We start from the raw sequence: 24,087 nt of genomic DNA, 5'->3' as shown, positions 1-24,087 counted from the left end.
AATTTAAATGAAAAGTGTTTTGGAAATTTTAAAGATGAAGAAATTGAAATTCAAGTGAAAAAATAAATTTCTTGCGAAAATAAAAGTTAAAAATTGAAATGGAATTGAAAGAACGTTTTTTAAAAAATTTAAAGATCAAAGAATTGAAGTTAAATAATTAAAAAAAAAGTTGATTGAGATCTGAAAGATGAAAGAATTGAAATTTAAATGAAAAGAAATATTTTGGAAATTAGAAAGCTGAAAGAATTGAAATTAAAGTGAAAGAAAAAATTTCTTGAAATCTACAGGGAAATAACTGAACTATAGTCATCATTTCACACCATAAAAATCAAAATAAACATTTTACACCTAAAAAGTGTTATTTTGATACAATAGATGAAAAAATCTCGAAAGTCTTGTCCATTTTATTCAAACAACCCGAAAAAAGTCATATTTTTTTTCAAAATAGAGTTAAAAAAGCTTGAGAAAAGCCTACAATCCAAAACCTAAAAACAAAGTCAAGAACTAGTTGTAAAAAATTAAAATAAAAAAAAATTTGTTAGCCAAGGGACAATACTGATAATTCAACGGAGGAGTAAAAACGATAATATTTCGGTCCTCTTGTCGACCGAAATAATCCAGAATTCCGTTGTATCATCACTATCACGACAGGTTGTTTGTCATGGCGAGGATAAAATATCCGTACGAAATGTATGCTGGGAGTAAACATTTGATGCTGAAACTTGTTTGAATATTTGACTTTCCCAGACGCGAGCGATGGGCGAGAGAAAGAGAGAGCAATATATGTATCTACCTGCAACAAACCGAGTATCTAAGGTCATCAAAATGTTTTCTTAGGTGGGTTAGATATGAACCTAAAGTGAATTTTTTTCAACCCTATAGATAAGATTCCCATTTTCGTGGGCTCCAGTAAAGCCGCATCATGTACTCATCTTAAAACAAAAAATCGTTTGAATGACATTTCAGTTTCCACAAGTCCTCACTAATTAGTTCCTGGCAGAAATTTTTCGTTTGATGCCGCTCGCGATGTGAGACAACAAAAGGAAGGAATGTCATTTTATCTCATACCTCAAATATATTCCAACCATCGAATATTTGCCTTCTCTATTAAACAAAATTTTTATTTACAGAAAGTCAATTTTAAAATCCTTTTCTTTTTCCGTTATTTTTCTCTTAATGGAAAAGAAAATATACTATGGGGGAAAATTTGAATTTTAAATTCAATTGACACTTGATTTCTAATTTATTTACTTCTAATTGTTTTCGAATTTATTTCTAAATGTTTGGTTTCTTTAATTAAACCACACAAAATGCCGTTATGGAATTGTACTGAAAACAATTTATAATTGTATTAAAAATTTTAAATTAAAAACAAGTGAGATGTGTTAAAAAACAGAATGCTTTTTCTTCATTTCGAGAATTGAGTTAAAGATTTCACACCAGTTTTTTTTTAAAGTGAAACCGACCGATTGCCATTTAAAGATATAAAGAGTTGGTACATCGCTACCATTTTTGAACTGAGGAATGTCCCTATCTTATAAACACGATGATTTCTTTGAGTCTTCTTATTTACCTTATTTGTCTGCTGCGCGCATGAAAACTAAAAGAAATTCCACAGTGGTGTGGCAAAGACTTATTATCTTTAACAAATGCCGCGCAATTGACCGGATATAATCTATAATCTCGAAAACAGAACTCTTTTATTGTATATATTGAAAGAAGAAGAAGAAAAAAAAGAGTTTCGTACGCGTCATCTCGCAATCTGGTCTTTGAACCATTGGCAAAATCAAAGGGGGGTTTTTGCCAATGCAAAAGGTTCGTTACAAGGGATCGCAAATTCAATACATGGTTATATACTGAAGAAGCAGGTGGGCATCTCTTAGGAAGAGAGGAATCATGTCTCTCGCGCATAGATACCGCCAAATGATACCGATTTCAAATCTGTAACCCTTCTCGAGAAGATTCTCAGGGAGGAAGATTTTCTTTACATCCAGGTTTTCGATTGACTTTAAGATGCAAAAAAATCACTTTAGTCCATTAAAAATACGCGAAAGTAAGAAAAAAGTCGTGCATTTTATTCACTTTTAACACAAAAATAATATTTTGTTGTAACTCTTTCAAAATTTATATAAATTGAAAAAAAAATTATTTAAAAAAATTTTAAATCACTGGAAAAAAGTTATTTGATTCAAATAACCAATTACTTGTCTTCTATGAAATAAATATTTACTTGAGTCAACTAATTTTTATTTAAACCAATTAAATGGTATCTGCTTCAAATATACTGAAATTATAGTGGTTCAAATAAAATTTATTTGATTTATAAAAATTATTTAAGAACTTATTTATATAAAAATTATTTATTTCAAGTAAATATTTATTTAATAATAGACAAGTAATTGGTTATTTGTGTCAAATAAATTTTTTTCTTTAGTGACTACATTTCTTCTCCAAATCAAATATTTTCAATAATTTTCCAAAAGTTCTCAAAGAATTCAATTATTTAATTTATAATAATTAAAACTGTAATTCCTAAAGTTATTTTTTCCTTAAAGTTCTTGAGATGGATTAATTATTGAAAATATGTACAGGGCTCGAACCAGTGAAAGTATTAAAAAATACGGGTTTTACAGACCAAGAATGAAAAATTAATTTCAAAATTCAATTATTTTTAAAAATTCACGTTATATTGCTTTTAATATTCAATTATTATCTAAAATTTTAATTGAAATTAATTTTTAAATCAATTTTTATTAAGAAATTCTACTAGAATTTAATTATTTAAATACATAAATAAATAATTTATTGAATAATTGAATGTTCCTTAAACTTCAATTCCCATAAAGAATTCTATCAAACAAATTTTAAATAATTAAATTCTTTTGACGAATTTTAATAAAATTTTGAAAAATAATTACATTTTTATAGAAATTCGATTAAAAATAAATGAATTTCTGCGATGCGTTTTATTATTTGTGAAAATAATTGAATTCCTAAGAAGAATTAAATTATTTTTGAACAATATTTAACTTTCACGAAGAATGTAAAATAATTTACAATTTTAAAATAATTCAATTTCTGCAATAATTTAACTTTTCTAAAATAAGTTTTTTTATTGTGTTTTTAACTAAACATCTATAAATTATTTTTAATAATTTTTGAAAAAGTTCTTTGAGAATTTTCAAATCCAATTGTTTACAAAATTAAATTTTACGAAATTTCAATTATTTGTAAATTATTGAATTAAATATATATTGCAAAGTAAATCCTTCAAATAATATTAAAAAAATTCAATTAAAATTTTTCAAAAAAAATTAATTTCAAAATTCAATTATTTTTAAAAATTTAGGTTACATTGTTAATTTACATAAAGAATTTAATCAACAAATTTATAAATAATTGAATTCTTTTGACGAATTTTAATAAAATTTTGAAGAATAATTACATTTTTCGAGAAATTTGATTAAAATTTTATTAAAAACAATTTAAATTCTGCAATGAGTTTTATTATTTGTAAAAACAATTGAATTCTCAAAATGAATATTATTATTTACGAAAATAATTGAATCCCTGTAAAAATATTATTATTTATAAAAATAATTCAATGATTGCGAAGAAATTTATAAAAAATATGTAAATAATTGAATTTCTGTGAAATTTTTATTATTTTATAAAAATAATTGAATATTTGCGTAGAATTTAATTAATTTTTTTTTAAATAATTGAATTTTTTTGAAAAATTTTATTAAAATAGTAGATATTGAAAATTATTGAATGGAGAAAAAATTTTTAAAAATAATTGAAATTTTGTCAAGAATTTTATTAAAATTTTTGAAAATAATTGAGTTTCTAAGAAGAATTTAATTATTTCTAAAGATAATTGAAACTTTGACGAGAATTTTTTTAAAATTTTAAATTATTTTCTTAATATAATTAAAAATATCGATGTTCCCTTTCCTTAAATTTAGAGGAAAATTGTCAACGAGCCTACTAAATTGTTTATTTATCTTAAATAAAAATTTAATTTAGTACAAATAAATTTCTTACTTATACCAAATTCGATTTATTTGAACCAAATGAATTTTATCTGAACCAAATAAAATTTATTTAAAACAAATGAATTTTATTTGAACCAAATAAAAAAATTTCAAAGGCTCTAAGACAAATAAATCTTTCTTCTGAGCATAAAAATTTATCAAAATGAACAAAAATTTTACTGAAATATTTAAGGGAATTTTTGTATTTCAGTTGATTTTTCTCTTTAAATTATATATTCGCGATAAAACTTAATTTAAAACGAGATAAAGAAATGTAAATAAAAACGAAAAACAGACTTTGTTAAATATTCCTAATAAGATTCATAATATAATATAAATGAAATTCGTGAAAAATTAGGCAATTGTGCCTGAAGTGACGATGTTTATTCAAGGAGAGAATGAGTGTGTTGGTCGTACGTGCCACCGCATAAGTTGTTTTCTCAGAGATAATGTTTCCTACGTCTTATTGCCATTTCCAGGTAACTAGGGAGTACCATATCTCGACTAGAATTTATTTTTCTATATTGACATTTGTGTTTTTCTCGAATCGTATACAAATGTATAAATGAAATAATCCTCGCAAATAGTAACAATCGATTTTTTATTTTTAAGGAAAAGAAAGAAAGAAGTTTTCAACATTCGAGTTAATTTCGCATAAATCTTTTATGCATGATCTGATGACGAATCCACAAATTGTAAGAACGCGTGTGCAGTTGGTATAATTTTTTTTCCCTCTCCCCTAAACTTGACTCAATATTCCGAAAATCTTGTAAGTGATTTCGCCCTTAAAAACCAATACAACTTTTTCTTGGAATAATTTTCCATTTCAAGTTGAGTCCACATTGAATCTTATGATTCTTTTTGTTTGTATTTGGTTTCATGCACGTTTTTGACTTTCAGCCTCGACACCGAAGCATAAATTTTGACGAACTTTGAGTACCTAATAAGGTGCGGTACCACTCGCTTAGTCGCTGGTTAACAGGTGCGAGAGTCTCTCTGGTTGTTTGATCAGTCCTTTGGTTCTTTTTTCTTATAGTATTTGTTTTACGTGACGTTGCGAGTAGATTTTGTCGTGCGTCCAGTTTACCCACTCCCACTTGAAAACTGGTATATAACTTCTCTCCCCCACCAAAAGTGACTTTACCAAAACTGGAAAGACGTTTCGAGCATAAGAAAAAAAAATAAAAAAAAAAGAAGTGTCCAAACTCCTTCCGGACCATTTTAAAATTTATGCAGGTGCAATTAATTTTTTTCTGTCGCATTTCTGATTCTCTGGTTTTAATGTAAAAACCTGGTCATGCAACTGGAAAAAGTGATTTTAATTTTTAATTTACATTACTTTTGCTATATTTTCACAGTCTGCATTTTTTCTAGAGTCTTGGAATTTTTAGTTATTCTTAGTTTCAGAATTTTGTTTTCAGTGAACCGGCAACAATCCATTTTGCGAATTGAAAGAAATGACTGTAGATATATTTTGGAAGTGCAATGTGACTTTAGCATGCAAAACATGGTACGGCGTGTGTGATTTCTTTTTTTTTTTTTTTTTGAAGGGGTGGAGGGGAACCGCACAGGAGAAGAGGAAAAACATTTTGGACACAAAGTGCCGAACGTCGTTTGTCGATAGCGGAAAGTGGAGAATCCCCTTTCGAATGCTTGAGATTTCAGGAGCCATTTTGGAAGTACAGCCACTCACGAGGCTCATTGTTTAAGCAATATAATGTTCTTGAAAGGAAGCGCGCCGATCTCCACAATCGGCAAGATTCCTTGTAACTGGAGAGCCGTAAACTTTATATTCTCCCTGGATTCTTCCCTATCTCCATGAAATCGAAACGTGAGATACCAGCATACCGATCTGATTGCTGATCTAAGTTCAGTATTCTTCTCACCCTATATGCCAACGACCTTCTGTAAATTCAAAATCTGTTCCTTTCTTTTCGCTAGTAATCTAATTACGCATATGACTCGGAAAAATTACCTCCTTAGTTTGGCAGAAATAAATTTCGATCTCAGACTTTTTTCTCTTTTGTTTTAAGATTTTCAGGGCTCGAACTAGGTTCGTAAATCCCGTAAAAGTCCGTAACTTTACTTGAAGTCCGTAAAAGTTTGTTTTTTTTAAAAAAAAGGTCCATAAAGTCCGTAATTTGATTCAAAAAGGTGAAAAGTTCGTAAATTGTACGATATAACTTGGATAATTTTAGATAAATTACAAATGATTGCAGAAATTGAATTATTTTCAAAAGTAATAAATTCTTCGCAGAAATTCAATTATATTCGAAAATTTTTAAAAATTCTCATCAAAATTTCAATTATCTTAAGAAATAATTAAATTCTTCTCCGAAATTCAATTACTTTCAAAAATTTTCCTCAATTCAATGATTTTCAATATCTACCATTTTCATAAAATTTCCCAAAATAATTAGATTATTTAAAAAAAAATTTAATAAAATTCTACACAAACTTTTAATTATTTTCAAAAAATAATAACAATTTTACAAGAAATTCATTATTTACCAATTATTTTTATAAATTTCTTCGCAATCATTCTATTGTTTTCATAAATAATAAAATTTTTACAGGAATTCAATTATTTTCGTAAATAATAAAATTCTTTTCAGGAATTCAATTATTTTCATAACTAATAAAACTCATTGCAGATTTTCAATTATTTTTAATACAATTTTAATCGAATTTCTCGAAAAAATTCTTTAAAATTTTATTAAAATTCGTCAAAAGAATTTAGTTATTTATAAAAATTTATAGATAAAATTTGTTATGAGAATTCAATTTTAAGAAACATACAATTATTCAATAAATTGTTATTTTTGTATTTAAATAATTGAATTCTAGTAGAATTTTCTCATAAACATTGATTTAAAAATGGATTTCAGTTAAAATTTTAGATTATAATTGAATTTTAAAAGAATTAGACTGTAAATTTTTAGAAATAATTGAATTTTGAAAAGGTTTTAGATTAAAATCTTTGAAAATTTAAATTTTTCATATTTTTATCTAACAATTCAGTGGAATAAATTTTTTTTTAGAAAGTTTAAATGCGGAATTTTTTTTGTAAGTATTTAAAGTTGTTATTTTTAAATATATATTTAATTGGCGAATTTACGAATAATTGAAATTTTATAAAATTGAATTGCAAACAAATCAATTTGAAAATTCTCAAAGAAATTTTTTAAAAAATATTTATAATAAAGAATTTATAGAAGAATTTTAGTTAAAACACGAAAAAAAATTAAATTTTGGAAAATTTACAAATTATTGTAGAAATACAATTATTTTCAAAAATTATAAAATTCTTCGCATAAATTCAATTATTTTTAATTAATTTCACTTGTTTTTCAAATATTTTCGTTAATAATGAAATTCTTTTTAGGAAATCAATTATTTTCATAAATAATAAAACTCGCACAATTTCAATTATTTTTAATATAAAATTTTAATCAAATTCCTCGAAAAATGTAATTATTCTTAAAAAATTTATTAACATTCGACAAAAGAATTGAATTTTTTAAAAATTTATTAATAAAATTCCTTATGAGAATTCTATTTTAAGAAACATACAATTATTCAATAAATTGTTTTTTTATTTAAATATTAAGCTTTAGATCGTGAATTTTTAGGAATAATTGAATTTTGAAAATGTTTCAAATCTGAATTTTTCATATTTTAAACAAACGATTATGTGCAATTGATTTTTTAAAGAAATTTTTATTTATAATTTTTTTTAAAAATTATTTGAAGTTTTTATTTTCTAATATATATTTAATACTAAAGAATTTACGAATAATTAAAATTTTGTAAAATTGAATTGTAAACAAATGAAATCGAAAATTCTCAAAGACCTTTTTCATAAATTATTAAAAATAATGCATTTACAGAAGAATTTTAGTTAAAAACACGAAAAAAATTTAATTTTGGAAAAGTTACAAATTATTACAGAAATTCAATTATTCTCAAGAGTAACAACATTCTTTGCAAAAATTAAATATTGTTCAAAAGTAATAAAATTATTCATAGGGATTCAATTATTTCTACAAATAATAAAACTCATTGCAGAATTTCAATTATTTTTAATACAATTTTAATCAAATTTTTAAAAAAATATTATTATTCTTAAAAATTTTATTAAAATTCGTCAAAAGAATTCAATTATTTGAAAATTCGTTGATAAAATTTTTTATGGGAATTGAATTTTAAGAAACATTCAATTATTCAATAAATTATTTATTTTTGTATTTAAAAAATTGAATTCTCGTAGAATTTTCTAATAAAAATTGATTTGAAAATTAATTTCAGTTAAAATTTTAGATAATAATTGAATATTAAAAGCAATATAACGTGAATTTTTGAAAATAATTGAATTTTGAAATTAATTTTTTTGAAAAAGTTTAATTAAATTTTTTAGTATTATTTGAAGTTTTTATTTTCTAATATTTATTTAATTGAAGAATTTACGAATAATTGAAATTTCGTAAAATTGAATATTGCAAACAAATCGATTTGAAAATTGTCAAAAAATTTTTTCGAAAATTATTAAAAATAATCGATTTAAAGAAGAATTTCAGTTAAAAATTCCTGTAAATAATAATTGAATTGTAAATGATTTTATCACTCGGTCATTATTTATTATAAAACATGAAGAAACGATCACTCCGAGTCGAAGACTCTTTATGTTTTATAGTTATGAATAATTTTAATTGATAGATTTTAGTGAAAATATTTTTTTTAAATGTTTTCTTATTTGACTCTAGGACTGGTTATTTTTTTTGTCAGTAATTAGTCAGTAATTTTTAATTTTTTGTCCGTAAGGACCATATTTTTAAATACTTTTACTGGTTCGAGCCTTGCCTTTCCTTTTTTGAATAAAATCGAATAAAAATAGAGAAGGATTGGAAGAGTCGAAACAATGTTGTAAAGAATTTATGGGGAATCAAAGATTTTTCTTGAAATGGAAGAAAACTTTTTTCGTGATAACGTTTAAATGGGGAATTTCAAGGAAACCAATAAAATGTAAAAACGTAATTGTTCACAACCTATATTGTCGAGAGAGCTCCGGACAAGTATATCTACAAGTTTTTTTGCTCATAGAAAATTAAGTTTAGAAAAAGACAAATGCAGGAATTCTTTATGACGCCTTTAAACTTATGCTTTTGCACACACTCGACTTAGATAACAATTTTTTTTCCGTCTCGCCTTTACTACAAATTGCCATTGTCGAGAAAAATCTACAAGATATCTATATAATTATACGAACAAAAAGAAAAAACTGAGAAAAACTTTTATAAAATATAATTTAAGACCTGATAGGAGAAAGAAAAAAAGTTTAAAAGAATCGAAAATGTTTTCAACAGCTGTTGTGATTTAATTTTCGCCAAAACGAAACGGTGTCTCCTAATTTTGCATGGTCATCCGAAAAATTTCTTAATTTCAGCAAGCTCATGAGATTTTGATGATGAGTGTTCAAAAACCGCATCTCGCAACGTACCGGGTGGCCCCCATTATGCTTCTCAATGACAGCAAATTATCTTTCGTCCTCGGGAACCAAGAAAGGACTTATAAAACTTCTGTATGTGCACATGTTAGAGTTATACACTCAACTTCCGCACTATACCAAAAGTCAGTGAGGGTAGAAGATGGACCCTAATTTCCTTCCTTGCGCTTTCAACAGTTTATACAAATTAAAGGAAAAAACAACGGAAACCACTCATTTGTTTCAAAACTAAAAAGAAACATTGAAAAAAAATTTTTTTAAAACGTCAACAGCTTCTCACTTTAAAGAAATTAGGTTTTTGATCGCATTCGTATTGCAGATTATACTAACAATTAATATTTTATATATCAATTTATTAAGTAAAGAAATTAACACTTTTTCTAAGGATATTAAATTGAGACAAAAATAAATCAAAACGTTGCTTCGCAACACTTTTTATTCCTTTTCTATTTCAATTTGATATCCTTAGAAAAACTGTAAATTCCAAGGTTCTAAAAAAATTGAAGCTTGCAAAAATATCGCAAATTAATTCAAATTAAAAATTAAAATCCATTTATATTAATTGCTAAACTTGACAACTTAAGATTTTCGCCATTCAAATACAAAAAAATAAATTTTCAAAACCATTTCGTTTATTTTAATATTTATGAAAGTAATTGAATTATTACAAAGAATTTTATACAAAAATTTTAAATAATTGATTTTTTTAAATGTATGCAAATTCTTATTCAAATAATTGAATTCCTGTAAAGTTTTTATTATTTATGAAATAATTTTAAATTTTACCAAGAATTTTATTAAAATTTTATAAAATAATTGAATTTCAGGGAAGAAGTTGAAAATAATTGAATTATTGTAAAGGATTTTATAAATAAATTTTAAATAATTGATTTTTTCGAAAAAATGTATGCAAATTCTAATTTAAATAATTGAATTCTGTAAAGTTTTTATTATTTATGACATTAATGGAAATTATGCCAAGAATTTTATTAAAATTTTTTAAAATAATTGAGTTTTGACAAAGAAAATTTATATTTATAGAGACGATTAAAATCTAGACGAGAATTCAATTTCAAATGTTGAAATTAATTCAATTTTCTGCAATGAATTTTATTACTTTTGAAAAAAAATTGAATCCTTGTGATGAATATTGTTATTGATGAAAATAATTGAATTTTTCAAAGAGTTTTATTAAAATTTCACAAAATAATTAAATTTCAGGGCAGAATTTTATAAAAAAAATTCTAAATAATTGATTTTTTTAAATTTTTATTTATTAAAATAATTTAAATTGTGCCAAGAATTTTATTAAATTTTTTGAAAATAATTGAATTTTAGGGAAGAAGTTAAAAATAATTAAAGTATTGTAAAGAATTTTATAAATAAATTTTAAATAATTGATGTTTTTTTTGAAATGTATGCAAATTCTTATAATTTAAATAATTGAATTCCTGCAAAGTTATTATTATTAATGAAATTAATTGAAGTTCTGTTAAGAATTTTATTAAAATTTTTAAAAATATTTGAATTTCGTCGAAGAATATTCATATTTATAAAAACAATTGAAATCTGGACAAGAATTTTTTTTTAACTTTTGAAAATAATTGAATTTCTGCGAAGAATTTTATTACTTTTGAAAAAATTGAATTCCTGTGATAAATATTGTTATTGTTGAAGATAATTTGATTTTGCAGAAAGTTCTATTAAAATTTCAGAAAATAATTGAATTTCCAGGAAGAATTTTGATACATGTTAAGATAATTAAATTCTTTCGAAGGATTGCGTTAAAATTTTAGAAATTATATTAAATATGTATTAAAAAATTCAACTAATTTCAAAGGAATAAAAATTTAAATTTTTCAAAAAAATTAGTTGTTCAAAATTAATAAATTAAAATTATGAAAAATTCAGATTTTTCCAAAGACTTGAATTTGAATTCTTTTCAAAATTTAATTATTTCTAAGAATTGTTATTATTTTTAACTTCTCCAAAATTCAATTATATTTTGTTTTTTTTAAATTCTTTTCTTAATGAATTATTTTTAATAAATAAATAAAATGTTAAAAAAAACCCAACAATCTAATTTCATAAAATAATAACCGATTTTTACCCTCTTAAAAAATCTTAAGACAAACCAAAAGAAATTCTCTGAAAAAATACAAAAATTCCTAAACGAAAAAAAAATCTCTAAATGACAAATGGTGTAAAATGTGGTGTCGAGTCGTTACACTAATTACACCCTTCTAAAAATATTCATATTCCAAGGTGTCGCACCACTGAACCAAAAGCGGAAATGGAGTTGATCCTGAAAAATTACTAAACTATGGTAAACCACACAGGTCACAGAGAGAGAGAGAAAAAAAAGAGAGAGAGGAAGCATTTGGGGTTTACCGTTATAGGCAATTCGTCTGACAAATGGAGGTGGGAAAAGGTCTCGAGGAGTCCCTGAATTTAAGGAAACCGCAAAGTTTGATTGATTGTTCGACGGTCAAAGAGAAAGATGAAAAGAAAACGAGAAAGCGCTTCTGGTTAAAGTCAATTTGAAAATTGTTAATGAGGACGCGTGGCAAAATTCAAGATGAACCAACATTAGTTCCTCTTCCTATAACCATTAGTTTTCCTAATCCATCATTATTTTTTCAATTCTATAAATACCGGCGTCTTGTGTTTCAAATGTTCCTTAAAATTAACTAAAAACAGTTAATTTATTTTTGTAAAACAGAAAAAAAAATTCAAAAAGTACAATCTTTGCCAATTAAATTTCTAAACTCAGGGAAAAATTATCTGTATATAAAAAATCGAATCTGTTTTGACTTTCGACTGAACTTTGACTTTTACGATTAAACTTTGACTTTCGATTCGATTTTGACTTTGCCTCACGATTCAACTTTGACTTTGCCCTTGACATTGACTTTGGTTTTTACATTGACTCTGACATTCAAAGTCAAAATCGAATCGTAAGTTAAAGTCAAAATTGAATCGAAAGTCTAAGTCAAAATTCAATCCTGAGTCAAAGTCAAATATTACAAATTCGCATCCCAGAGAAAAAAAAATTTACAAGCAGTGTTAAATAATTAAAAATAACGCTACCTACATATTTTTAATCGATAAATAAATAAATATATTTTTAAATCCGTAAATAAATAAATATTTATTTTTAATTCATAAATTAATAAACCCCTGGTAAATCCAAATACATTATTAAATGATTAAAACCTTGTCATAAATAATATATAAATACGAAAAACACGCGGGGAGTAATAATATTATTCCGAAAATTTGCGATCCCCTCTCAGCACGCATATCACTTCAATATCAGAGGATGCTCAATCTCGTCGGCGGTCCAATTTATGCACCAAATTCATTTTTACTACACAGGAAGCACAAGGTAATTGAGGCTCTCGATTACGGTTGATAATTTAATGTTGACTTGACATTTTATTACATTCGAAATATTCTAATGGGACGTGTAAATTGGAGCGGTGAAATGCACGAGCTAATTGGTCCACTACGTGCGCGCAGATGCTTGACATAATTGAGTAAATTTACTGAAGGAGCAGGCATCCTTTTAGCCCGATTCATCGGATAAAAGTAAAGTCATATAATATTGACAGTTTAAAAACAAAGTTTTTAATTCGATATTCCTTTGATAAAATAGCGACGCACTTTTTAATTTTTTCACCGCAAAAAAAAAAAAAAAAGGAAAAAAGGAAACACAGATGGTAATAATTAGTACAATTTAATTATATTTGTACTTTAACTCTAACTGTACAATGCAACTTTTGTAAATTAATGTTTTTAATACGCTAATAATAGGAAATAACAAAAATAATAAATAAAATAAAAATAGTTTACTATTTTTATTTTATTTTTTATTACAAATTTTTTATTATTATACAAAAATAATAAACTACTTTTCTTTATTTTCTTTTTTCTTTTTGTTATAACAGGGGTGCGATTTATTAATTTGACTTATTTTTATTCGATTTTGAATTTGACATTGAATTTTTTACTTTGACCTCGATTTTAAATTTGATTTATAGTTGGACTTCGATTTTGAATTAAAAATATACTTTAAATTTCACATTAACCTTCACTTTAACGAACACTTTGACATTCACTTTGACATTCACTTTGACATTCACTCTGATTTTCAAAGTTAAAGTCAAAGTCATCGTCAAAGTAAAAATCTAATATCAGAGTAGAATTATTGTTAAAGCGAAAATCGAATCGAATATTAAAGTTAAAGACAAAAAATCTGTCGATTTAAAAAATTTTCACTTTGAAATTGACTTTAACTTTAACTTTCGATTCGATTTTCACTTTAACCTTAAATTTTTCAATGAATGTCAAAATGAAAATCGAATTGAAAGTTAAAGTTAAAGAGCAAAAGTCAAAGTCAAAGTCAAAGTTAAAATCGAAAATTTAAAGTTAATGTCAAAGTGAAAATCGAATAGAAAGTCAAAGTTAAAGTTAATGTCAAAGTTAAAATTTAATTGAAAGTCAAAGTTAAAGTTAATGTCAAAGCAAAAATCGAATTGAAAGTTGAAGTTAAATACCAAAAACAATATCAAAGTGAAAATAAAATTTGAAAATCAAAGTCAAAGTAAAAAATGGAAAGGATAGTTAAAGTTGAAGACAAAAAGTCAGTTTCAAGGTGAAAATCAAATCTAAAATCAAAGCTAATCTCAAAAACTCAATTTTAAAGTCAAAATCGAATCGAAATTCAAAGTTAAATTTAATTTCAAAGTTAAAATCGAATTTCAAGTTAAAGTTAATGACGAAAAGTCACTATAAAAGTTAAAATCATATAGAAAGTTAACGTTAAAGACAAAATGTCAATGTAAAAGTTAAAATCGAATAGAAACTTAAAGTTAAAGTCAATGTCAAAGTGAAAATCGAATGTAAAGTCAAAGTTAAAGGCATTATCAAAGTTAAAATCGAATCGAAAGTCAAAGTCAAATTATAAAATTTGCATCCTAGTAGAAAATAACACAAAAATAAAATGCTATTTTGAAATTTGACTTTGACTCTGACTGACTTTGACACTAAATTTAACGTTGATTTTTATTTTCACTTTAACTTTCATTTTGCCTTTCCAAATCAAATTCTAAAACAAAATTAAACTCAGGGTGAGAGTGAAAGTCAAGGTCAAAGTCAAAATCAAATTCAGAGTGAAAATTAAAGTGAAACTCAATGTCAAAGTCAAAATCAATGTCAAAATCAAATTCAGAGTGAAAATTAAAGTGAAACTCAATGTCAAAGTCAAAATCAAAATCAAACCGAGAGTCGAAGTCAAATTACAAAATCGAACCCCTGGAAAATAAAAATAGTTACATCTTCCATTAAATTATAATCAAATCAACAACCTATTTATTCTAAATTTAATTCTAAATTCTAAATATAAATTTAAATATTTCAGCAAGAAAAGAAAGGGCGGAATTATTCTGTAAATATATAATCAAAAATAAAACTTAAATGACAATTTAAAATCTGAAAAAGGGGGTTAGCATTTAAAATATTCAACTCTTTTGGTAAATCCCACACGTGCAACTTTATACAAAAATAAATATATCATCAGGTGCATATTATTTACCATCTGTGTTTCTGATTCTGTACATTTTGTATGCACGTTTTGAATTTAAATCCTTGAACTCGTTTTAATTTACATCCGGGAACCTTGTACTCATCAAATTCGTTACAAAACTTGAAAGAGGAAGGTAGCATCCCCTTTTTATGTTAAATACGATAATTACCGACAGAAACGTCGCTTTTTTAATACATAACGCTCTAGAAACGAAACAAACCGGAAAAGACACACAGGTGTATAAAGGGGATGAAAATAAATATCAAGATATTCCTAATTATTCAAGTGCATCTATTAATAATCTTTTACCTAAAAGTACGTTAATTAAAACTGTAATTCTTGCAAAAAAATTTAAGAAATAAATTTTCTTTTACTTACATTTCAAATTAATAAATCTGATAAAAATTGACATCAAATCTTGCAATTTAATTCCAGAAGTTTTCGCTTCTTGAATTAAATTACAAGATTTGATTTGATGATTAATAAATATAAAAATCTCTTGACCGTGACTATAATTTTTTTCCTCTCATTCTTAAATGATCCGTGACTATAAATAGTTTTCGTATATATTATTGGATGAATTCTTTCGATGACGGGAATATGAGAAAAGAGGATATAAATATAGGCGGAAAAACAATAAATCGTTGAAAATGAACGTGTATATATAAATATATTGGAGTGCATTGTGGAGGATTGTTAAAGGGCTTCCTGCATTTATGTACAAACCGCATAGCTCGGGGACGATCGGACCCTCGTGCAGGATATCCGACATTTAATCTGATTTCTAGATTACACTCTTGCGAGCAACGATAACAAAGCGCTCTCACTCTCAGACTGCCCTTATTACCATCAACCCCTCTCTCCACAATATATGTTTGCTCACTCGGCACTTCTTTTTCTTTTTTTTTCTTCTTTTCCTTCTAATCTTTCACACGTGACTCCTTCCAAGTCATTCACAGTCAATTTTTATATTTTATAACCGACAAATTTTCTACCGTTAACGAATTTTTGTAATTATATTTATTTATGTTTTGTGTTTAAATAAATGCACTAAAAAATTTTTTAATTATTTTCACAACAGGATTTTTTTATTATACAAAAGATTTTGGGGAATAAAATGGCAATTTGATTCGTCCACTTGAGAACGCCAAGGTCGCCACTAGGTGTCAGGAGAAATTCCAAGAAAGAACTAAAGTGCCATCTAGCGTTGACCTTGGCGTTCTCAGGTGGAGAACAGCATCTCCATATTGAATCTCAAGATGTTAGTAACTTTAATTATTTATAACCAATAATTATTTATAATCAAATTCAGAAAGTTCGTCAATTAATATAAACCGATTTTAATTTTTAATTTACTTTCCTTTTCGATATTTTTACAATCTTCAATTTTTATAGAGTCTTGGAAATTTATAGTTTTTTTAAGGATATTAAATTGAGACAAAAAAAGTATCAAAATTTATGCCATGAAATATTAAAAAAAATATACATATATTTGTATAAAAATATTATCGAAATATATTTTTGCAAACAGTAATTCAGAGAATAAAAGAATTGATTGTCTAGTTTGGAAAATAGGAGAGAAAAAATATTCTGAATGACGCATTGAAGGCGCACGGTCACTTGAATTGGAGTGGGAAATGTCGTGTGTCATGTTCTCCGTTTCACTGTCGACTTCTTTTTGCTTTACCGCGAATCAGATTACTTCTCGCAAATCAAAATAAAAGCTTAATTCAACGACGCCACATTTTTTTTTTTAATCTCTTGTATATATTGACCAACTTCCGGTGATGTATCTCGCAACTTTCGATTCAACTATATATATACATAAACTATATATATATACATACATCGCAACATGTTTTATCAAAGAAGAAAAAACTAATACAAAAAAAATTAACAACAACAATATTAGCAAAAAAATTAGCAAAAAGAAATTAACAACAATAAATTAGAAAAAAATTATCAAAAAAGTAATTAACAACTTGAAATTAACAAAAAATTATTTGCTAATTTAGAAAAAAAATACTAAAAAGAAAAAATTATATTGCGCCAAGAGCACTTGTCGAAAAATACTTTTCTCAAAAACGCTTTTCTAAAGAGAAATAAAAACAAGTTCTACGAAGAATCATGCAACCCTTCCTTTTTTTTCTCAGCAGTGTGGGAAAAATGGTGAATTTTGTTTAACAGCTGATAAAAAGCAAAAGAGGAACAAACTTCTTCTTGTGTTACACACAAGATTTGCACAAGAAGGAGTACAAGTCAAGACTGTATATGTGTGTATATATATTGTATTATATATGGTGCCGTTAAAAGTTGACTCCATAGGAGGCGAACGAATGAGAAATATGAATAATAATGCCCGGTCAACGTCCCACGAGCTTGGGTTATACGGTGGCTACCCGTGACATGTTCACCCTTTTCCACGCCGTCACAGTTCTCATGAAATACTAGACGTGTAGCGAATGGGAGACGTGTCGTTACGATACTTCCGCCGGATAGTTACACCGTCAAAAAAGAAGAAGAAGAAAAAAGTCAAGAATGATATATCTTCGCGAAAAAACTAACACCTCTGTATTTTCTCTCCGGTGAATGAGATTCTTATAAAGTTATTCAAAAATCACCCAACATCCTCTGACGAAAAAAAAACTCTTTCTTACAAGTGCAATTCTTTTCTACAAGTGGAATCCTTACAAGAAGCAGAATCTTTCTCTACAATTTTAATCCCTCTCTACTTTTAATAGAACTCTACCTTCTTCTTTGTATACTTTGAAACTAAAACCAAAAAGTGTATTTAACAAAAAGAAAATTTAATCCGAAAAATTCCATGCTACGAATTTTTTTCTCCATTCTTCATTCAACAGACAAAAAAATGCCCATTGAAAATGAATGGAGAAAAAAATTATTATGACAATAAATTAAGTAGCACTAAAGCCAATCAAGTAATTTGCCTTAAACAGCAATAGAATTTCATCGTTGATTGAATAACGAGGTGGAGTTTTCGTCTGACATGCCTGATTCAATTGTTGTACAATTCTGGTCAATCCTTCTTTACTTGACATTTAATGTATTTTCGATACAATCGTGAGATGTCTTCGAGCTACACACATATACATACACAATGTTCCTATAATAAAAGAAGCAAACAAAAAAAAAACAACTCAAACTGCACATTGTTTTCGGTCTCCAGAAGAGTCGAGTATTTTTTGCGAACCCTGAATAGTCCAGACATGTACAAAAGTCGCGATATAAACTCTCGAGAAATCACATGTTTCGTTGCCAAGATGAGAAAAGTTTTTCGAAAATTTTTCAAACTAATTTACTCCATTTTTCTTGAAATAGAAAAAAATATATTTTCAAATGAATAAACAATAAGAAATTATCAAACAAATTACTGAAAGAAAAACTAATAAGAAAATAGCCAAAAAATTACCAAACGAAATTAATGGAAACAAGAACTAAAACGCAATTATCAAACAAAATAAAAAAAAATTGTCAAAAAATTACCCAAACGAAAGTAACAAAGTACAAATTAATAACAAGAAATTAGAAAAAAATTGCCAAAAAATAAATTAACAACAAAAAATTAACAAAAAATTATCAAAAAACTTACCAAAAAGGAATTAACAAAAATAAAAACTAACAAGCAATTAGCAAAAAAAATTAGCAACACGAAATAAAAAAAAATATCAATAAAATTACCAAAGTAAAAATTAAGAACCAGAAATGAGCAAAAAATTACCAAATAAAGAAATTAACCGAAGAAAAAATAACAACTATAAAAAGGTTTACTAAAAAAGAAATTAACAAAAACCTTATTATAAAAAATTAACAGAAGAAATTAACAAAATCAATTATCGGAGAGAAATTACGTAAAAGTAATTAAGAATAAATAATCAACAAGAAAAGTACTAAAACAAAAATTACCAAAAAAGGAATTGATAAGAAAAATCACAGAACAAAGATTGACAAAAAATTAACAGGAAGGAAATTACGAAAACAGAAATTAACAAATGGAAATCAACAACAAGAAATTAACAAAAAGAATTACTAAAACAAAAATGAACAGCAGTAAATTAACTATAAAATTTACAAAAAAAGAAGGGAAAAAATACAAAAATACAAATTTAGAAATTTTTTAAAATGAATTTCTGCTCTTTCTTCGTTTCATTGACGAACGAATGGAAACATTCGTTTATTTGTTAAAATTGAACATTATGTTTGTTGCAATTTAACAAATTGTTACAAACAGAAGAATATTGTTATCAAGTCCTAAAATGGATAATTCGAAAAAAAGGAGGCGAACGTTTCCTGTTGATAATAAAAATGTGGAAAAAAATGTCAAGGAAGGAAAAAAATGATAAAATGTTTCTAAAAGACGATAGCAAGTTTAAACGTTGTTCTAGCGTAAAGAAATCGATAACTCACGGTTATTGACTTCCTTTATCATATTCAAGAATTTCCTCTATTTGGAGCGTTTCTTTTTTCAAATTATTGTCTACTTTTTTCACGATACTGCAGAAAAAAAAATTAAAATTCCTCTCAAACCACAAATATCGAATAAAAATATTTTCAAAACAAAGGAAGAATTTTGCCAAACATTTCAATTGATTCAATTTTTATTTTTTAACGAAGCGGAAATTTATATATTTCTGAATATTCATTTGAAACAGGTGGAAAACAAAGAAATAACGTACCATTTCCCCACTTTTTTTTTCAACAACAATAATTTCAACTTTTTTTTGTGAAATATTTATACAGTAAGTTAAAAATTGTATTTATATTCAACAAATTAAAAAATTGTGTGTATTATTTTTATTCTACTAAATTTAATTAAAAAAGTATATATATTATTTACACAGAAAAATAAAAGATCTATTTGTATAAAAAAGTAAAAGTCAATTTGCAGAGAAAATGAAAAATTACATTTAAATAAAAAATTAGCAGCATTATGGAAAACTTTCCTCGACATATACTATAAAACTGGTTTTTCCGCAATAAATGTTGAAAAATAAATAAAAAGGAAAATACTGGAATGGAAATTAACAGAGTAAACTCGTCAACAATATTAACGATCAATCCAAAGTCCGAGGGGTGTCACGTGCCACATCAAGAGGAGCAAAGTAATCAAGAAAACATCGATAAGTCGTGAACGCACTTCATCACAAATAATAATCTTCTATCAATTTAATTACTTTACCCCCCTGAATGTCTGATGCAAGAGGTCGAATGTGAATCGTCGCACAGTGAAGAACACGAGACATCTAATAATAAACACTATATACATCGCATGCAACTTTCATCTCATTTTCTCATTTTCTTATCGTTCCGCGTATCCATTCAAGAACAAACATGCGTGTGATTAAAAAAAAAGACGAAAGAAAATTAATTTTCAATTTTCCTAAAGGTTTGAGTAATTTTTTTCTTTTCATTTAAATTTAAAGAATAGAAATTCAATATTATTTTCTCTCCTTGTAGATTTTTAATATTCATTTAGCCGAATTTTTTATTTTCCCTTTCATTTTCACTTTGACAAATTTTTATTTTTATTTTGACTTTTATTTTAAAGAATTTCTATTTTCACTTTGATAAATATTTATTTTCATTTTCACTTTGACAAATTTTTATTTTTATTTTGACTTTTATTTTAAAGAATTTCTATTTTCACTTTGATAAATATTTATTTTCATTTTCATTTTGAGAAATTTTTATTTACACTTTTGATCAAAGCGAAAAAGAAAGTGAAAGTAAATAAAAATCCATCACAGTGAAAATAAAAGTGAAAATAAAAATTTATCGAAGTGGAAGTAAAACAGGGTTGCCACAAAAACTTAACTTTGTTTTTCCCTCATTTCCAGACAGAATTTTTACTTTTTCCCTGATCCTAAAGAATATTCTGATTCACTCTAAAAATTATTAGATACTCAAAAAAATGTTCTGAAAAATTTATTGAAGAATTTCGTTAACTGTAGAATTATTCGAAAACATCAATAACTTTATTTTTAAATAAATATTTAATCATTATTATTTTTACAAAGAAATTAAGATTTTCAAAAATTCAACAACTTATAAGAATATTATTATTATAAAACATGAAAATATCGATCTCTCCGAGTCTTCGACTCGATTTCTTCATGTTTTTATAATAATAATTAAAAATAACCCAGTGATAAAATTATTATTTTATATATATAAGAATATTGTTACTCAAACCTCTTCAAAATTATTTTGATCATTTCAATTCAATTATTATTTTTTAGAATTTTTAACTTAAATTCATCTTTAGAGCAATTATTTTTAATAAATTTAAAAAGTTTTTTGAAAAATTCATTTTGAAATAAATTTTTATTAGAAAATTCTACGAGAATTCAATTATTTAAATACCTACAAAAATAAATAATTTATTGAATAGTTAAATATTTTTTAAAATTGAATTTTTAAGAAAAATTTTATTAACAAATTTTAAAAATAATATTGACTTCTTTTAAGGAATAATATTTAATTAAAATTTTACTGAAACTTATTGAATTAAAGAATTTTATCTCAATTTTTGCAAAAAAAAAAATTGAAAACTTTTGAAGAATTTTATTAAAATTTGTAAAAATAATTGAATTCATAAGAAGAATTTAAATAATAATTTATAAAAATAATTGAAATTTTGATAATTCAATTCTTGGAAAGAATTTTATTAAAATCTAAAAGAATAATTCAATTATTTCAAAAAAATTTAATTAAAATTGTATTTAAAATAATTGATTTTTTTAAACAATTTTATGAAAACATTTCAAAAGAATTGAATTCCTGTGAAAAATTCTAATATTTTTGTAAGTAATTTAATTCTTCAAAAGAATTAAAAAAAAACATGTTTTTTAAAATTGATTTTTTCGAGGAATTGAAATTAAATTTTTAAGAATAATTACATATTTTGAGCAATTTCTGTAAAATTGTATTAAAAATAATTGAAGTCCTGCGATGAATTTTATTATTTATGAAAATAATTGAATTATTGCAATGAATTTTATTATTTTATTGAATAATTGAATGTTTCTTAAAATTCAATTTTTTTCGTCGAGTTTAAATTAAATTTTTAAGAATATTTGCATTTTTCGAGGCTATTTATTTAAAATTGTATTAAAAATATTTGAAATTCTGCGATGAAAATAATTGAATACCTAAAAGAAATTTTATTATTTAGGAAAATACTTGAATTTTTTCGTAGAATTGAATTAAAAATTTTTTTCAATAATTAAATTTTTTGATAAATCTTATGAAAATAGTAAATATTGGAAATCATTAAATTGAGATAAACTTTTGAAAATAATTGAAATTTTGCAAAGAATTTTATTTAAATTTTTGAAAATAATTGAATATTTGGTGAAAATAATTGAATTCTTGTGATGAATCTCATGCTATTTATGAAAATAATTGAATTTTGTTAAAATCCCTTAAAATAATTGAATTTTAATGAAAAATTTTGTTATGTATCAAGATAATTGCGTTAAAACTTTAAGAATAATTAAATAATATTAAAAAATTCATTCACCATAGTTCAGAATTTTCATATATGAATTTAAAAAATTAAATTTTTTCCATTACTTTTAATTTTTTTAAAATACAGAATAATTTTTAATGAAAAAATAAAATAAAAAAAGAAGTAACAAGAATATTGTCGTTCATCTGAACGTTCGAAACTTCAAGAACATATTTCTCGATGGCAAGATAATTTCCTTTTGAAAAAAGATTCACAAATATAAGAAAAAGTAAAAAACGAAAAATCAGAAGTAAAATTTATCTAAAGCCGAAAGATTGATAAACATTACTTGAATCGCCACTATCTTGTCCCTGATAATACCCTCCCCCATCTCTTCTTCTTCTTCTTCTTTTTCTTCAACCATAAACATCATCTTATAAATTACCTCGGAAACTCACATTACCAGTTTGTCCACAATTTAATAATAAAGTCTTTTAACTAAATTGATAATTGAAATAAAATAAGTAGATCTTGTTAATGACATTGAAGTTTGTATCAGCACGTATATAATATACAGTAGTTGTAGAATATACTTTTTATGAGCCCATGAATCAGGGTAAAAAGAGATAGAGAGAGAGAAAGAGATCAAGTCTTAAAGTGAAGCTAATTAAATTGATCCGATTAAACTATATAATAAACGATTTTAATTTGATATTAAGACCGGTTAAGATATTAAATGATGTTTGGAACAATTTTCATCGAAATGAAACGATCCATCTCAGGCGAGAGAGGTGTCTTTAAAAGGACACGCCTTCATGTTATCGTTGTGCTAATAAACCCGCTGTTACCGACGCGTTTCAATCGATAAGAAAATGCTCGTTTTGTTCCATGGCTTCTCTCGATAGCCGATCGTAAACACGCGTAACATGCCAGCTTATCGACAGCCTATCGCGATATCGATATTCTTTTCGAGTCACTTGTCTCGATGTCGTGAATCACAAAACTTCAAAGCAAATTGGACGTGTGTCTCGCTTCCCTCATTACGCTTCTAAAAAGTTATAAGGCAATCCTTCCTTAATCCATTCGCATATCAGAAACTTCTCTCATCCTTTACTAACGCTCATTGATAATTTTTTAAATTAAATTTTTTTTTAAAATCGGACTTGTAGTACCTAAACAATTATTGACTATCACTCTTATTTTGACTTTATCTTCGACTTTACTTTTATCTTCTTTCTTAATTTTACTTTGATGATTTTTTTTTTATTTTAATTATTAACAAATTTAAATAAGTGTAAATTGTAAACAAAAGAAAAAGGTAGATTTTAGTGTGAAAAATCTAAGAAAAAGGATCCAAATCAATATCAAAAAGCATTAGTTTAATAATATGTTTTTAGTAGATGAGTACAAAGTCTGAAGTAATAACCAAGAAACAATTTCTAATTCCAAATCAAAATTCAAGAGCTGTACTTGCATAATTTGTCCAACTACA

General features: G+C 25.2%; 2 protein-coding genes across 4 annotated transcripts in view; one reads left to right on the top strand and one right to left on the bottom strand.

The window, feature by feature from the left end:
* Nucleotides 1-24,087, bottom strand: part of LOC122499489 — a 405,956-nt gene that overhangs the window by 240,466 nt on the left and 141,403 nt on the right. The gene's annotated exons all lie outside the window — the stretch shown is intronic.
* Nucleotides 1-24,087, top strand: part of LOC122499490 — a 126,107-nt gene that overhangs the window by 77,859 nt on the left and 24,161 nt on the right. The window lies entirely within an intron of this gene.

The sequence above is a fragment of the Leptopilina heterotoma genome, unplaced genomic scaffold, assembly GCF_015476425.1.
Source record: "Leptopilina heterotoma isolate Lh14 unplaced genomic scaffold, ASM1547642v1 Lhet_168, whole genome shotgun sequence".
NCBI classification, from domain to species: Eukaryota; Metazoa; Arthropoda; class Insecta; order Hymenoptera; family Figitidae; genus Leptopilina; species Leptopilina heterotoma.
The sequence above is the reverse complement of the archived record's forward strand: the minus strand, read 5'-3'. Positions and strand labels throughout refer to the sequence as shown.